This window comes from Cupressus sempervirens, chromosome 1 (genome assembly GCF_028749045.1).
Source record: "Cupressus sempervirens isolate cs-2001-9-10 chromosome 1, ASM2874904v1, whole genome shotgun sequence".
Lineage (NCBI taxonomy): Eukaryota > Viridiplantae > Streptophyta > Pinopsida > Cupressales > Cupressaceae > Cupressus > Cupressus sempervirens.
Genome location: NC_143118.1, coordinates 498,939,200 through 498,958,572, shown reverse-complemented (window position 1 = coordinate 498,958,572; position 19,373 = coordinate 498,939,200). Strand labels below are relative to the sequence as shown.

The 19,373-nt window shown below is 34.0% G+C and overlaps 1 long non-coding RNA gene across 1 annotated transcript in view; it reads right to left on the bottom strand.

The window, feature by feature from the left end:
- LOC149578422 (uncharacterized) overlaps positions 1 to 19,373 on the bottom strand; it is a 93,522-nt gene that overhangs the window by 8,293 nt on the left and 65,856 nt on the right. Inside the window, exons 3-4 of the long non-coding RNA XR_016356298.1 lie at positions 12,084 to 12,158; positions 11,842 to 11,938 (exon numbers count right to left, since the gene is read on the bottom strand). This is a non-coding gene — a long non-coding RNA (uncharacterized LOC149578422). The remainder of the gene's footprint in view (positions 1 to 11,841; positions 11,939 to 12,083; positions 12,159 to 19,373) is intronic.

The following is a 19,373-nucleotide window of genomic DNA, read 5'->3' as shown; positions in this document are numbered from 1 at the left end:
AGATGTGAAGTGTTGTGACATAGAAACAGAATGTGAAAACGTGATGATGCTTTAGCATGAAGTGAAGCAACAACAAGTTCTTAGGAAAGAACTTGTGACTTCTCCAAAGTGGAGAAAACCCACAAGCAAGCACAAAGCACAAAAATAAACACAAGCCTTTGGCAAAAGACTCAAACATATCAATATGCAAAGCACTTAAACATGCAATTTCGAATTTGGAGTTTGGAGAAATTTCGTAAGTGTGAAAATGAGAGTTTTCATCATTTTCAAAGGTAAAATGCACTTTTTATGGCATATATATCGACAAATATATATATAAGCAAGTTTGAAAATGTCCACTTACTTGGAGGTTAAAGAGCTAAAATAGCAAGTTTTATAGACTTAAGACCAATTCTCTTTTAAATCCGGATTTTCAAACAACCTTTTGACTTTTTCCATACTTGCATTTGACACAAATTAGTGAGCAATGAAGGGTCGAATTTGACATGAAAGTGTCAAATACATGGTCTCCAAAGACAATATCATGCATTTAAAACTCAAAAACAATCCCTCTTGATCAAAGGTATGGGTTGGAAATGCATTTTTTTGAGTTTTTTGAACAAAAACTGACTTTTTAATGCAAAAATCTAAGTCGTTTTTGCAAAAACGTAACCAAAAAATGCATGTTTTCGAGTCATTTTTTACTTGGGAATGCAAAAAACAACTTCCCCAAATGTATATACATGGATCAAAATGCAAAAAAGTGGATAAAAATTCCAATTTTCTGGGCGTTTTTAGCAAAAACGTGATTCATAAAAGGCATGAAATGAAATCGTTTTTGCCTTCCAAGTGCAAAAATGTGAGCCAAGATGTATTGCAAATGATTGAAGATGCCAAAACTCCTCTTTTTCTTGCAAGAACGTGATTTAAATCACTCAAAATAGATTTATTTGAAGATTTTTCCAAAAACGTGCCCTTGGAAGGAGTTTGAAAAATTGTTTTTTAGCAAGATAAATCTATTTTTGATGTTAGAAAATCCATTGCCAAGCAAAAATGACCCTATTGGAGAAAATCTTATGCAAAACCATCAAGTGAAACTCAAGTTATGATCAAAATTGGATTTTTGGAGGGCAAAAGCACGTTTTTCTTCAAAAACAGACTTTTGGAGGGTCACTGCATATATTAAAACATATTTTTTTGATTAAAAATAGACCTTTTTGGGTCACTTACATATTTTAAAATGTGCATCTCATCAAAATCACACTTTTTGGGTGCCATTACATGTTTTAAAATATGCTCATAAGCAAAAACGAACCTTTTGGGAGAGGAAGCATGTTTTAAAATGCATCTCACTTTTAAGATGTACAAAGCATAAAAACTTCACTTTTGATGCAGTAGCATCAAACAGGTCCACTTATGATAAGCTTTTGATGTAATGACATCAAAGGTCCACCAAAGTAAACTTTATATGTAGTGACATGTAAAATGTCAACTTTTGATGGATTTTACATGTTATTACATATAAAATGTCCACTTATGAAGACTTCAAGTCATTTAATTCACTTAAAATTATAAAAATGTTACAAAATGGGCCATAAACAATATTTATTTATCATATTTTGAAAATATAACATATAAACATCATTTAAAAGTAACATTTAAATAAACATTTGATTTTTAAAATCAAATATTAAACTGAAACTATATAGTTATATAGTTATTTTAAGTGAAAAATTAAAAAGTAACTCTAACTTAAAATTATAACATAAAGTGCACTATAGTCACTTTATGTTAAAAATTTGAAGTTAAAGTAACTTAAAACCATAACAAAAAGTGAATATAAGTTATATTTTTCAAAAAGTGAATGTCAAATTGAAAATATAACATCACATTTTTAATTTGTCTTGTTGCACCCAAAATGTCCACTTTTGAAGCACTGAAATGGGCATAACTCTTTACTGACAACTTCAATTGAACTCTAGGTTAGACTGAATCAAAGGGAAAAACGAAAGGCGTGACATGAGCAAAACCAAAGGACTAAAAAAACAACAAATGCAAACTCAAGAGCAAAGAAAAGGACGATGAAGGCTTCAAAAATCAAACAAAGGATCGATAGAAAGAAAAACGAAAAGGACTTGACGAAAGCCTAAATTCAGTAAAAGGATTCATCATATCAATTGGTACTGACTGGTTGATCAATACTAACCAATTAAATAGCGAACTAAACTCAATGAAATGCAAAACTAAGCTTGAAAAAGTTTGGTACTGTTACATGTATTTTGTGGTGACAAAATGCAGGACAATAGGATTCAGTATGTGTCATTGATTCTAATTTGATCTTGTTTGTACATTAAAATTGAGCTCTATATAAGGACTCTCGTTTGTAAAACGTTGGAGAATTTTTGCTATGTCAAATTCATTCTACTTATCATTGTCTTGCACGGTAATTAGTTGTGATCAAGTTTGAATTATTGCATGGTTATCTTCATCCTCACTTGGAACAATTTTTGTTTTCAAGTTGTTGAAATGGAATAGAATTTGCTTTGAGTAGTTTAGGTGGATGAAAGAAATTGTGGATGTTTACTTGCTAGGCTCAACATAAACTAAGCCATTAGCCTCTTGTTGAGTGTACATGTGCCTTGTATGGTTAGCTAGTCATTGAAAGTACTTAATTTCAATTTATGTCTAATCTTTAGTTTGCATCCACTTGTGGGATTAAAGAGAAAATATTGATTTGAAAGTCATTTAGGTGTACTTTAGAAGCTTGCACTAGGTGGGTAGAGTCGCAAACAAGAATGCACTTTGTAGAGTCCAAGTTCATCCATGCTTCCATACATTCAAAGTTAGAAGTAGAAGTTAAGTTTAAAATCAAGTTAAGATCAAGAGCTGAAAACCAAAAGCTATATTTTGGTTGCATATTTTGATTCCTCATTAAGATTCCTTGCGAGTACTTTGATATATACATGTATTTACATATTTGTAATTAAATGGTTTCAACACTCCTAGTAGCATTACCCACACATAAGTAAATATAGAATAGGTATATATTTAGACTAGATACTATCACTTGCTCGCACTCAGATACCGTAAACACTTATAACTTAATACGAAGTCAAATATGTTAATGTGGAGACCATCTCATCGTATTACAAGCAGTCACTTAATAAGGTTAATAGTGTGTTGAGTTTCTATGAATTCATGAATGCTTAACTGACTACAGTTCGACCCCCTTGACCCACCATCTCGTGCATAATTATATTGGCATTGATTCTATTGGCCATTTGTATGAATTGTGGGAAACATGACTCAATGAATTTATATAGAGAGAGAAACCTTGCAAACGAAGGTAAATAAATTGGATTTGATTTAAACATTAGCAAATTGTTAGCATATGGGCAGACAGTTCTTGTTCACGATTGATGGTGGGGGAGATGTTGCACCAACTTACCATCTTTAGGGAGTCTTTTCCGAGTTCTTGTTTTAGGTGGAAGAATGAAAAACCGTGAGCTCTTGGGAGGTTAGCAAGTATTACTTTGTTCATGGGAAAATATAGAAACAGACACTATTGAAAGTTGTCATTATCCCGAGCCAACTAGGCAGAAGCTGGAAATTGTTTCAGACTTAGCTCTAAACTGCACCCTAACAAGGAAGAGTCCGGTTAATATCTCCAGGCACATTTACTTAATCTTACTATGTTGAGTTTGTTTATAGAAACTAGAATGTTTGCAATTGTAGATATGAAGAGTTTATAGCACTTTTATATAAAAAAAGATAAGAGAGGTTGAGGTGTCGTAGAATATTATGTCTTGGTTGTTTTCTGTTCATTGCTGGAAGTAATACCTTACTTTAATTGCGAGTCATGGTTGTTTTCTGTTCATTGCTGGAAGTAATACCTTACTTTAATTGCGAGTCATGATGATATGTGGTATCCTTTGTGCATATGAATCTTAGCTTGTGACAAATCTTTTCTTTTAATCTTGCTCTTAATTGCTAATACTAAAGAGAGGTGTCAGGTAAGCATTCTTCCTCCTCAGTAAGGCAGGTCTGAGCCACTAGCTATGAAGAATGATTAAGCATGCACAAATACTCTCTTTTTTCATTGCAGAAAGGAAACTTATTTTCTGTTTAGGAAAAACATACTCTCAATAGAACATTAAAAACATAGTGTAAGCTGCTCCTCCACGTAGCAACTATCGAACACTAAGACCAGAGATGAAAAGAATGGTATCCTTCTAGCAGGAACATGGTAAAACATCCTTTTAAGGCAATTTGTTATTATTCAAGATTGGTTGATGTTGTATTGCAGCTCCTATGTTGAGAATTAAACACTCCAGAAATTCACAAGCAAATCCTTCGCAGTCATAGAGTAATATTAAAGATACTCTTCTGCCAACTTCAACCAGTTCTATATCGAATAAGAAAGATTGATTAAGAAATATGAAACAAATTGTTTCACTACTGTCTTTTTGAGTCAAGGAAAGTTTCTAACTATCAAGGTTGTTAGGGGTTACTGGCAAGCTTTAAGGGTGGTTTAAACATGTAGCTGGATACTGTAGACAAGTGAATTGGAAACATATCACAATAATGTTTCAGCAAGACAAACAGAACTCTTAAGGACTAGTACAGTCCAGCCTGTCCTTTTAAACAAAAATGCAGCAGCATTGTAAGGCCTTAGCTGAGGATACCTTTAAAGGACTAGCTAAGATAACCTTATTCTCAAAACCTTTCTTTCCACACATAGTTGCTTATACTTAATTTGCCTAATTTTTTGTGTCTAAGACTCTAGATGGTGCAAGTTGGATAGGGTGTAAATTGACAACATGTTCCTCATGTTCCATGAATCCTTGGCCAAGTTGCACCAGATTATGTTGGTGCTTGTCAATTCCTAGCTCTCACATACAAACTTGGTCAGGAGTTAGGTCGAGTTAGCAAGAGCTATAGGGCATAACCGATTAAGTTAGTAGGGTAAACACCAGCTCCAGATGACTTAACCCTTACCATAATCATTTCCCTTGAGAAGGGTCGGGCCCACTTCAGCTAGAAGTAAGCAAGGGAGGATCGATATGTGATCCATGGTTGGGTGGATAAGCACCCTGATGGTACCTTTTCCCCCTAACAGAAGAGAAAGTAAGGATGCTTCAGTGTCATTCCACTTCTAGTTGACCAGTGAGTTATTTTTCCATTCCGTATTCGTTTCCATAAAAATGATCTTATTATTAGAGTCAGATTTGTTTAAGTACAAATATCTTATAAAATAGTTGCAACTTGTTCATTTGAACGTATTTGTTTTATAAAAATAAATACAGCATTTTAGAATTATTTCCTTTTCTTCTATCTTAATGTTCAAATCTGGTTTTAATATTAAGCCAACGAGCCATTACTTATCATCAGTTTTATTGATTATTACGACTGAACTTTAAGTACTTGAATTTCTTCAAATTTGTCATTTAATGTACTGTCGAACAGTCCCTTGAATGAGAAGTACTGTTGTTCATTGTTATCACTTGTGCAACTGCTGTCTTCTTGCACCACAAGTACCATACTATGATTTTTTGCTGCTTGCATAACCTTATATTTTTTGAACAATAAGCACCATAAAATTTCTCATGTTCAATATAAGAGGATGTTCTTACTTGGTTAACAGTCTTCTCTTCCTCAAGGAACTTGAGCAAAGTTTGTGAGGCTAAGCAGAACCTCCAACTCTTCTCTCTGATTTAATGATGTGGAGAAAAAGTGTGTTGTTTACAGTCAATACTCCATTGACTGTTCCATCCATACTTTTCTTCTTTCATTTTCTTCCTATTTCTTTTTCAAATTGTTGATTCCACAACACCTGTGTAAATGATCTACTGTTTCATCAGTAGTGAGTTCGTATTGAATCTATCCCTTCACCGAGTTCACGTTAGGTCCATCTAGTATACATTTATGGGTCACCCAAAGGCCCTTGATCTGCATTTGGAACTGTCAATAGCTGTGTGAATCTCTGCATTTCTGGACATTTCCCATCATATCCATAAATTTCATAAATTCTGCACCAAAAATAAACTGGAGGAGGTGCTTCCTAAGCTATCTTTCCTGGCATTACTGACAAACATAACCTATTACTGTTGTTGCGTGGCCAATTACCTATTCCTTCCTAAAGGTGGTTGATACTGCTGAATAGGTGGTTGTTTATTGTACATTTTAAGTAGCACTGCTTTTGTTGTATATTGCTTATGTACTTATTGAACTATTCACAAATTTAATCATCAATAAACATTAAGATAATTTCATTTTTTCTTAAATGCCAACTATCTTCACAGATACTGATTCAAGAATTTTATATTGATAGCATGCTTCTAGTACATTATATCATGGTTGAATAACCATAAAGCAAAAACAATAGGTAAGACACTTATCATCCAGTGCACTTCTAGTGGTTCTAGCAATAGAAAGCAACTATATCAGAAGGTATCGTAACACTGAATATGAAAGATGGATTCAATAAAAATAGAAATGTTTCCTAAAGAAACTAAATGTACATTAAGTTTACAGACATGTAATGAGAGGCTAACATTGATCCTAGAACACATAAAAAATGAGACATTTTCATAAACATCATAAACAAAGCAGACTTTCCCATAAAAGCACAGATCTTGGTCCAAAGCAACATGATATGCAGGGTATCCAGTTATGCATATTGATTAAACAAATCATGGCCCACAGAATTAAGAATATTGAGCATTAGTGATGCCAAGAAATGTGAAGCTACAACAAACAACTGAAGATTAATGCCAAGATTGCTGCTGCTCGGAAATAGAAAATTCTAGTTCCACCACTGTTCACAACAATTAAAATTAGAACTTTCATGCATAGTTGTTAGATTGCATGGTTATCGGCAGTTTTTTAGTAATTTCTAAATTTGATGGTTAATAATGCATGCAATCATGCTGAAGATGCCATATAGAACTTGAGATTAGGTAGTAGTTTTAATTAGTTATTTTCTATATAAGTATACCAGCAGTGGTATTAAATGTAATGGTTTTTTGGAATAGTATAATCTGTAATAAAAAAGTTGTTTTGATTCTGCTCTAAAAATAGAGCGTACTCTGTTTCTTCATTGTTGGAGGTTTGTTTATTTTGCTTGTTTATCATCTTTGCTGTTATAGATTGGATTGTGCAGGTGTTCATATTCTACATTTGGTATCAGAGCTGAAGGTGTTTGGAAGACAACAGCATGGCAAACAATTTGCAAATCCCAAAGTTTGATGGAGTTGATTACCAATATTGGTCAATCAAGATGAAGACTTTTTTGATTGGGAAAGATTTTTGGGAGATCGTTGAATCCGGATATGAAGAGCCTGCAGATTGGAATACTCTCCAACCTAATGACAGGAGATTGAAGAAAGAAGCTGAGAAGAAGAATGCAATGGCATTGTTTCACATTCAGATGGCTCTTGATAAGAGCTTGTTTCCCCGAATTGCTGATGCACAGACAGCAAAAGAGGCCTGGAAGACTCTAAAAGATGCTTACCATGGCAATGAACAGATCAAGGTTGTGAAGCTACAATCTTTGAAAAGAGAATATGAGAATTTGAAGATGAAGGAGACAGAGAGTGTGGGAGATTTTTGTGTGAGAGTGAAAGATGTGACTAATAAAATGGCCACTTTGGGTGAATCTATTGCTCAAGAGCAAATAATACAAAAGGTATTGAGATCTCTAACCCCAAGATGGAATATTGTAGTAATTGCCATAGAAGAGAGTAAAAATTTAGCTACCATGGAGTATGATGAATTGGTTGGATCTCTTATATCACATGAGGATAGAATAAAGGACACATCTACCAGTGTTAATGAGAAGGCTTTTGCTTCCCAAATGCAAATTTCAAAGAACGATTGTGCTAGCAGCAGTAGTAACAACAACAAAAGCTCGGGAAGGGGCCAAAATCAGAATTTTTCAAGAGGATCTAGAGGAAGAGGAGGTGCTCAAGGAGGAAGAGGTAGAGGCAGATTTAATAAAAGGAACATCCAATGCTATCATTGCAATAAGTATGGACATTTTGAGAGAGAGTGTAGACTGAAATCAGGTAACAATAATGCAAATTATGCCCAACAAGATGAGGATCCTTCCTCGGGTAATTTATTTTTGTGTTATGGGAAAGGTGAAAGTAATGTGAATGATGTTTGGTATTTAGATTCTGGATGCTCTAACCATATGTCTGGTAACAGAGAAATATTTTCAAAGCTTGATGATAGTTATAGATCCAATATTACCCTTGGTAATAACAATACTGTGGATGTTGCGGCCAAAGGAGCCATGGATGTTCAGACAAAGGAAGGTATGAAAAGTGTTCAAGATATTTATTATACTCCCAAGTTGAAGCATAATTTATTGAGTGTTGGGCAGCTATGTGAGAAGAATTATAGAGTGGTATTTGAGAACATGCAATGTACTATCTATGATAAGAATCGAAAAAATAAAGTGATTACAGTTGTTCCTATGACAAAGAATAGGATGTTTCCTTTGAAGTTTGGTCAAAACGACAATCAGATTGTCAATATGGCTTATGAGGATAAAAGTTGGTTGTGGCATCTCAGGTATGGCTATTTGAATTTCAATAGTTTGAAGAATCTAACATTAAATGCATTAGTTCTTGGATTGCCTAAGGTTGAAGAGCATAAACAGATTTGTGAAGGGTGTGCAAAAGGGAAACATTCAAGGGAATCATTTCCAAAAGGCAATGCATGGAGGGCCCAATACCTACTTCAGCTTATTCATTCAGATATTTGTGGTCCAATGCAAACACAAAGCTTGGGTAAGTCATCATATTTCATTACTTTTATAGATGATTACTCACGCATGTGTTGGGTATATTTTTTGAAGACTAAAGATGAAGCCTTTGATACATTCAAGAGGTTTAAAGCTCGTGTAGAGAATGAGAAAGGGAACACAATCAGATGTTTGAGAACAAATCGAGGAGGAGAATTTTGCTCAAACGATTTTCAGAATTTTTGTGAGAGGAATGGCATCAAAAGACAACTCACAACTGCATACACACCCCAACAAAATGGAGTGGCTGAAAGGAAGAATCGTACTGTGGTAGAAATGGCAAGGAGCATGTTACAAACCAAGGGTTTTGAACAATTCTTATTGGGCTGATTCAGTTGCTACAGCCGTATATATTCTCAACAGGAGTCCTACAAGTGCCCTACACAAGATGACTCCATATGAAGCATGGTATGAGAAAAAGCCTAACGTAAATCATTTTAAAGTTTTTGGTTGTTTGGCTTATGTTCACATCCCTGATCAGAATAGGCAAAAGCTAGATGCTAAAAGTGAATCATGTATTTTTGTGGGCTATAGTGAGGAAAGGAAAGCTTATAGATTATTCAATCCTATTACTAATAAGATTGTTGTTTCAAGAGATGTGATTTTTGATGAAGGGGGAGTTTATGGTCATCAAAAACAACATGTTGGAAAGCCAAAATCAGTTTTGGGTGATGATGATATTGCTGATAATGATAATGAGTAGCCAGCTAATGGCTCTATTTCAAGATCACCAAGCCCACCAAGAAACCCCTCACCAATCCCAAGAGCAAGTCCATCCTCAAGTCCTCCAAGGAAGGTAAGAAGATTGAATGATATCTATGAGAGGTGTCAAAATCAAGCACATGAAGAAGATCCAATAGGTGAGACAGTAAATTTTGCATTACTTGCTAAAGCTGATTTTGAGCCATCATGTTTTGAAGATGCATGCGCTAATGAGGTTTGGATGCAAGCAATGAATGAAGAGATGGATTCCATTGATAGGAATGAAACATGGGAGCTTGTAGATCTTCCACATAAGAAGAAGAAGATTGGCACAAAATGGGTCTATAAGACCAAGTATAATAGTGATGGGAGTGTTGAAAGACACAAGGCAAGATTGGTTGCTAAAGGTTTCACTCAAAGGTATGGCATTGATTATGAAGAAACTTTTGCACCAGTAGCAAGACAAGAAACTATTAGGATGCTAATCTCTCTTGCAGCTCAAAAGAAATGGAGTATTCATCACATGGATGTGAAAAGTGCCTTTTTGAATGGGTACTTAGAAGAAGAGGTATATGTGGGACAACCACAAAGTTTTGAGATTCAAGGCAAAGAAGATTATGTCTACAAGTTGAAGAAGGCTTTGTATGGCCTCAAGCAAGCACCACGTGTATGGTATGCAAGAATTGATGGATATTTTCAACAGAATGGCTTTCAAAGAAGTAAGAGTGAACCTACCCTTTACTACAAACAAGAAGGTAATGATATTCTCATTGTGAGTTTGTATGTTGATGATTTATTATATATGGGTAGTAGTTCAAAGATGAAAGATGAATTTAAAGTTGCTATGATGAATGAGTTTGAGATGAAAGATTTAGGCCTCATGAAGTACTTTCTTGGCATGGAGGTTTATCAAGGTAAAGATGAAATTTTTATTTGTCAAGAAAAATATGCAAAAGATATATTGAAGAAATTTGATATGGCAGATTGTACACCTCTTTCCACTCCAATTGCTCATGGAGTTACATTATGTAGAGATGATGGTGCTAAAATTGTTGATGAGACATTATACAGGAGCATTGTGGGGAGTTTGATGTTTTTAACTCACACAAGGCCTGATATTGCTTATTCAGTTTCATTGGTTTCAAGGTATATGACAAATCCATCAGAGGAACATATGAAGGCAGCCAAGAGAATTTTGAGGTATGTGAAAAGTACGGTAGATTTTGGCATTCACTATTCTTCTAATAAGTTTGAGCTTGTTGGCTTTAGTGATTTAGATTGGGGAGGTTGTTTGGATGACCGAAACTCTACATCTGGTAATTGTTTTTCTTTCGGTTCTGGTTTAATTACATGAAGTTCAAAGAAGCAAAGTATGGTTGCTCTCTCTTCTACAGAAGCGGAATATGTTGCGGTCACTTCAGCTAGCACACAAGCTTTATGGCTTACAAAGCTTCTTGAAGAAATTGGAGAGATACAGGTTCAGCCTACTGTGATTTTTTGTGATAACATAAGTGCTATTAAATTGGCCAAGAATCCGGTTCATCACAGTAGGACCAAACACTTTGATTTGAAACAACATTTTATCAGAGATTTGGTACAAAATAAAGTGGTTGAGTTGAAGTAAATCAGCACAAAGGAGCAAATTGCAAACATCTTCACAAAGGCAGTTGCAAAAGATCAGTTTTTGGTACTCAGAGATCGAATTGTCAGTCCTCTCAGCATCAAGGGGGAGTATGAAGATTAACGCCAAGATTGCTGCTGCTCGGAAATAGAAAATTTCAGTTCCACCACTGTTCACAACAATTAAAATTAGAACTTTCATGCATAGTTGTTAGATTGCATGGTTATCGGCAGTTTTTTAGTAATTTCTAAATTTGATGGTTAATAATGCATGCAATCATGCTGAAGATGCCATATAGAACTTGAGATTAGGTAGTAGTTTTAATTAGTTATTTTCTATATAAGTATACCAGCAGTGGTATTAAATGTAATGGTTTTTTGGAATAGTATAATCTGTAATAAAAAAGTTGTTTTGATTCTGCTCTAAAAATAGAGCGTACTCTGTTTCTTCATTGTTGGAGGTTTGTTTATTTTGCTTGTTTATCATCTTTGCTGTTATAGATTGGATTGTGCAGGTGTTCATATTCTACAACAACTGCATACAATAGTGTGACAAACTAAGCTGCCATAATCATAAAACGATCTATTCACAGTGCACAACCCACCACTAACAATGCAAACAAGAAAAGGAGTGTGAAAATGAAATTTCCAACTATGACCATTCCCCTAGAAACCCTGAAAATTAAAAAGACATGTATAATGTTCTGCTAGAAAACAGATACTGTACTCACCGTGTAAGCAAAGGCTTAAACCAGGGCCAATGGTCACTGTGACTGCTGTCAAATCTGATGGTTTCAATTTTGCAATATGAATTGCTTGTTCAACCACCTACGCGTACAAAATGATCAACATCCTATCATACAATATGGAGGCATGTGCAGTTCATATAAAGTCCTCAATTTCTTTAAGATATAATCCAGAATTACCATACTTTTGTGTATTCTAAAATTGATGAATAAAAATAGGACCTCACCTTGTCAATCACTTGTGCATGTGCTTCTTCTGCCATTTTAGGTACCACACCTCCATGCTGAGTGAACAAATCTGCCTTTAAACATCAAAGAAGAAACAATTTTCATTTTACCTTACACAGAAAAATAATTTCCTTGGCAATTGTGACTAACATATATCCAATACATCAATCAATGGGGTTAAACAATTGAACACATCATCACAGTTTATTTCTTCCTACAAATACATTTTGCCCAATCTCAAAGTAAGTTTCAAATATTTAAGAAGCCTTATGGATCAAAAAAAATTGCAGATAAACTTATTTCTATCATAACAGCCATATATCAAATCTTCAAATTAAAAGAGAAGATTTAAACCAAAAAGGAAATGTACTAAAACTCTTTCAAATACAATCCATTTATATGTCCAGATAATAGCTGGGTTAATCATACAGATAAATATAAACAGCATTGCTTGGGAAATGTTTAATATGACATTTATTTGGTTCCCACGAATAAATCATGTTATTAGTTTTGTATGCTAGTTAGGAAATAATCAATGAATACAGTACAATTAGATATGCAAAGGTTTTGTCTCTAAATGGAATTTGATTAGAGAATTTTAGATGTTTCTATTGTTTATTTCTAACAATGATCTTGGCCAAGAAGCAAAGTGTGCAGGCAAGATCAAGTGGACTATCAAAGCATGGATCTAGAATAACAAAGAAAGATATCTACTAGTATCGAAAAAACTTTAAGATTGCAATAAAATGAGATAAAGCTTATGATGTATGCAAAATGAATAAAAAGAGGAAATAACATCATAACTTCATAGTTATGTAAAATAAAGGAATGCCCCTATATCATCCTTTGTATTATGTAAGTGGACGATAGTCCCCGAGCAAGACTGGAGGCTTTCTTTGACTCCATTCTAATGGAGTCCCAACTATTTTTTGGATTAAGACCTCCATTTATATTTTTCATTTCATTCATAGGATGAATTTTTTATCTAATCAATTATGAGTCTTCTTGCTTGCTTTTAAGATTTATTTTTAAGCTTCATATCATTATTTTCATTCAGCAGTGCTGCTAGTTTTCAACCATTCAAACTAATATTATTCTGTGCTGCTAGTTTTCAACCATTCAAACTAATATTATTCTATGGATAAAGCTGCTCGGTTTTCATGTAGTAATCTCTAGTCACCGTAAAGGATTATGCATAGAAGAGAATGTGATAGTAACTGTAATATGGATTGTACAGATGCAGCTTTAAATGATTGTGTCAGTGAGCTATCTTTTTATGGGGAGGTTTCATGAGATATAGTTAGATGAGAGTGGATATATCCTAAGTGATATGGTTGCAAGGAATATGTCCAGAATGGAAAGACTTGTGTCATAAATGTTAGGTCTTCTTGAGAAGGCAGCAATGACTTCAAACAGCATAGCATAATCAGGCAGAATTTGTAGCATAGAAACTATATGTGTACAAGATAAGATTTTGCTGGTGAAAGAGGCTGAGATTATATCAGCCTGATTGGTGTTTGAAGATGCAAGTAAAATGATTTATTCCACATATTTTCTAGACTGAAGTGTGTTACATATATGAAAGAGTTTGAGAAACATGTGTAAAATGAAGCCACCTGTTTTGATTGTGTGTGCAAAAGGAAGTTGAGTTACTCAGGATAAAAAGAATCTGTATGTCCACAGGTACAAGCTCCCAGCCTGCTTCTTGATCCATAGAATGAGGGATTGGAAAGGGACCGTATTGATTCAGTTTCTTACAGGAATACTATTAAAAATATATACATCCACAGCAACTACACCTAGCACTTTGCCAGTGTGAGCAAGTAGCCAAAAGGGGTCTTACTTCAGAACTGTAAGACTTGGAGAATTTCGAGAAAAGATGACCAAGGGATGTTAAGGCTTTGATGCTGAAACTCAAAAGTTATGTTTTTAACACGTCTTTGTCTGGATTCCCCCTGAACGTGCAGGACAATTCAGTGGTGTGCCTAAGGATGCGAATGTTTTTTCAAATGCAGTAGTGGATACCATATGAGAAAAATTAATGGCAAACAAGTAAACAGGTCACCACCATCATTGAGCATTAGTGTTGATGGTCTTTCTTTGCATATGAATGATTTACGGTGTGCTCACAAACAGTTACACCATCCTAGAAGCAAGTTTCGGCAATAACAGAAATGATGGAGTCCGGCATGTAAATGTTTCCAGATGGCATGCGTCAGGATCAGTTTCTGAGCATAGCAATTGAATAGTAACCACGAGTCTTATTCGTTAATCATAGGCGGATGTTCTGTAGCAATTTGTATCTAACGACGCCATTTGTTTTTGCAGGTCTGGACATATGCATGTGTAATGAAAATGATTTCCACCAAAAGACTTGATATCTATCATGAGCAAAAATATCCAAAGAACCATGTAAGAGAAGGTAATGTGCATATGAACATATGTGGGGGAGAAATGTATTGTCCGAAGTTGAAGAATTCCAATATTTAAACTTTTCAAATCAACTTTGTCATTGCTAAGATATAGAAGGCCTAAAAATTATTAAACCATCGATTGTTTTAATCAGGATTATATTAAAATTTTATATTGTTGGTTATTTGTTATAAAGGGGTGTGATGTTTTATGGACACCCTTCAAAGTGTATAAATTTAGGCCATTGGAAAAACAAGAAACAATTCATATTCCTAAAAACTTTTACATACGTAAGTCTTATGCACTTTGATATATTATATTCCTTTATTGGAAAAGATTGAATGATTGAGCAAAGCTCGTGAATTGTGGATTGTTGAATAAATTTATATGCAATTCTCGAGTCAAACTGATTTGGATGGATCATCTGTAAGGAGTGTCTCTGGTGGAATTTTATTTCCGACATGATTAGTAAGAAATATTTATTTTCTTTTCTTTTAGCTTTAGAGTTAAAATATTATATAGTTACCTTCTTTATAATTATTATTTTTAGTTTTATAAATAATTTATATGATAGATAAGTGGACAGGATCAATTATAGCATCATAAAATCGAACATCATAGATATTGAAAAATATTTAATTGTTTCTGAATCTATGTTTGATTTGTCTCTGAACCACAAGAGTTAAAATACATTCCAGACTATTTTAAAATTGCATCCGTATATTTGATCTATCGCATCTTAATTACTAAATTGTTTGTAATTTATGTGCGTAGAATTTTATAAAGTTGTATGTTTTAAACTTATAATACTAACTCTATCACCCTTCGACCCTGGTCTTTATATTTTTCATAATTCGCAATCCATATGCTAGCAATTATTTCGTATCTTTCCTTTGGAGAATTAATATATTCATTTGTGCATTCATCTATAATAATCACTTTTATTTAAAATGATCATTTATCCATTTATTATTCTTAATTCATAAATTGCAAGTTTGAAGCTTTCAATAATTCTTGCCATTTTGGAATCTTTCATTACATTCGCATTCTAATCGATTTGCTTTAAGCATCTTGGATTTAAGATTGTTGTCCAGGATCGGGTACACCCGCCTTGGTTTTGCAGAGCCAGAAGTGCAGGAGATTTGGATCACATCGATCAATCTCATCAAGTTGGCCATAACCGGTTGGATATCCCAGCATCGAGTTGGCAAGACTCGTAAGATTTCAATTTGCGGTTGTGGGAACCAACACATTCTTTCTTATCAGTGCTTGTTTGAACGAAGGAAACATGTACACAAATTTTAATTAATATAAATTTTGGCCTAGGCCTTTTACCGATCAAAAAAAGAAAGTGGCTTCTGAATTTCAATTAATTGTTCAGATTGTTTTTAAGCATTTTGTTATATTCCCAAAAATACAAAACATACATATACATTCAAAAACAAAAAAACAAAAAAAACAATTCTTTAGCATAGTTCTACAACGAGCCAACAAGGCTCTTACATATGCTACCAGATATATGTTAGATAAAAGAAAACAAGAGAGGAGGACAAAGAAAGGAATAGGAAGCCCTGATTTCAAAAACCCCTAACATCCATTGTCTCAAGACTTTGCCAATTATGCCTACTGCTGGGAAATTCTTGCATTTAACTAAATACTTTAGAAAAGCTTCATCATTACCTCCAAAGATTATGTTATCAACAAATATTACGATGATCAACAATTCATTCTCAATTTCTTTCAAATATAAGTTACTATTTGTCATACCTTTAGAAAATCCCAACTTTGCCAAATATTTGTCCAATCTTGCATACTAGGTTCTAGGTGTTTTCTTTAGACCATACAATGTTTTCTTTAATCTACATACTATGTCCTTTTCTTCTGTCAAAAGAAATCCTTCAGGTTGTTCAATGTAAACTTCTTCAAGTTCTCCATTTAGAAATGTTGACTTTACATCCATCTGATACACTTTGAACTTCTTACTTGTTGCATAAGCCAAGAACATTCTTACCGCTTCAAGTCTAGTAACAAGGAAAAATGTTTCATCATAGTCTATGCCTTTTTGTTGTGAATATCCTTTGCATACTAATCTTTCTTTATTCCGCACAACCTCACCTTGTTCATTCATCTTATTTCTGAATATCCTTTTAGTTCCTATAACATTCTTGTTTTTAGGTCTAGGAACCAATTCCTATGTCGCATTCTTCACAATTTGATCTAATTCTTCCTTCATTGCTTGAATCCAATGGTCATCCTTACATGCCTCATCTGCACTCTTTGGTTCAACTTGAGAAATCAACATAATTTCTCATGTACTATATTTCTTGTCATAACTCCTTTGTCTTTGCTTCCAATAATTTGATTCTCAGGGTGGTTCTTTGTCAAATTTTGGTTCGATGTAGGTGTTGTTGCTTAAATTTTTATTTCTTCTCTTGGTTATGATCTTTGTTCTTCTCTTTGTTCAACAATTTGAACATCATTCTACAAATCATTATTAGCCTCAAAGAAAATTTCAATATTCTCTCTAACAGGTTTAGGATTATCTTCTTCTTCATGAGAAATATAATCCAACATTCTCTCTTTAACTCCAAACTTTTCATCCACTTTCACATTTGCACACTCGACAATAGTCTTAGTTCTCTTATTAAAACATCTATAAGCTTTTATTTTCAATGAATAACCAAGGAACATACCTTCATCACTTCTTGCATCAAACTTATCAATATCATCATCTCTCTTTATGTAACACTTACTTCCAAAAATTCTGAAATATTTTATTGAAGGTGCATGTCTAAACCATAATTCATAGGGAGTCATGTTTGTATCTTTTCTGATCTGCACTATATTCATGGTGTATACTATTATGTTAACTACTTCTCTCCAAAATGTCTTGGATACGTCATTCTCAAACATCATTGTTCTTGTTGCTTCAGTTACAGATGTATTTCTTCTTTTAACAATCCCATTTTTCTTAGGAGTCTTAGGTATCGATAGTTGTCTTTTAATACCATTTTCTTCACAAAAGATGTTCAATTCTCTTGAAGTAAACTCTCTACCTTTGTCTGATCTCAAACATTTTATCTATAGACCAAATTCATTCACAACTCTGTTCTTGAACAACTTAAATTTTTCCAATGCTTTAGACTTTTCTTTAAGAAATGCTACCCAGATCATTCTAGTAAAATTATCAACAAAAATCATAAAGTACCTTTCACCATAGAATCCTCTTGTTCTGGTAGGACCACTCAAATCTGTATGAACAATCTCCAATTTCATTGTGGTAGTGAACTTCTTGTTGAGAAAATAAACTTTCTTCTACTTAGCCATAACACATTCTTTGCAAACAACATTAGTAGGTTTCGTGACTCTGGGTAGATCTCTAACAGAAAATGTACTACTAACCTTCACAATGTTGTCAAAGTTTATATGACAAAATCTTCTATGCCATAACCAACTATTATCCACTTTTGCAACCAAACAAGTCATCTTTGTAGGGTTCAATTGGAAAACATTACCTCTAGATCTTGTACCAGTGACAATCAACTTACCATCTTTATCCTTGATAATCCATGTCTTCTCTGTGAATTGTAACTGATAACCTTTATCAACCAACTATCCAACACTCAATAGGTTATGCTTTAATCCATCAAAAAAATAAACATCATCAATGTTAGTCTTTCCATCAAGAGTGATAGATCCTATTCCTGACAAACTGCATTATTACCAACTCTAACAATTCCTCCATTATGATTTTTAAACTTAATAAACTTATTCATATCTCTAGTCATATGGTGCATATCTCTAGTCATATGGTGTGAACACCCACTGCCTATAATCCAATTAGATTTCTTTTCAACTTGTGAAAATAGGGCTTTTTCTTCTCTAATTTCTTTTTTAGAATTTTCTTCTTTTATAGCCACAGATCCTAATTCATCATCACTTTCACTCTGAACTCTTTCTCTAGACTCATCATCTTCATTTGCATACAAACAATCTCTAGGTCTTCTAGACTTGAAATTCTTTTTATATTTTTTCTCTCTTCTAGGACACTTAGAAGCACAATGACCAAATCCATTGCAAGTCCAACATTTCAAAATTCTCTTTCCACCTAATTCTTCTATCCTCCTTGGATTTGGATCTGTTGCTGCTAGCATAGTCTCCACCAGTGCTTGCACTTCTGGATAAAGAAGGGTTAACACTTAATGCACTAAAAGGCTATCTCCACTCTAGACAAATCTCCAGATTGCTTTAAGCTTGCTTCTGTTGCTTCCAATCTTCCAAGTAGTGTTTCTCTGGTAAACTTCTCGGTGCAGGGTATCACTAACTCAATCATCTGCGATGTTTGCTTGAATGGTGGTGTCAAAGTTTTCAAGATATTCTAGATAACTTCATCCTCTGTTATGGATCCATTGAAAGACTTAATACCTACAACAATTTTTGATATTCTACCAATATAGCTTCTTATAGATTCATCTTCCATCATTCTAGCATCTTGAAACAAACATATCTAGTTTTGTAATCTAATTCTTTTAACATGTGCATCATCTTCAAATGTAGTTTCTAAAGCTTTCCAAATTTCATGGGATGTTACTAAGGATTTTACCAAACCGTATTCATTCTTAGGAAGAGCTGACAATAATGGTTCTTTGGCAAGCATATTGCACATAAACAAATCTCTTTCAGCTTCACTATATTTCTCAAGTTTTCTTTCTTCCACAATCTTCTTTTTAGTCTTTGTCATCAGCCAATACCCTGGACCCCATACATAGCAAATGAGTCTTCATCTTCTCCTTCTAGCTATCATAGTTAACTCCATGAAATTTAGGACTTTCTTTTCTCAAGTGACCCGCCATTAATCTCCCAAAGTTGTTAAGCTT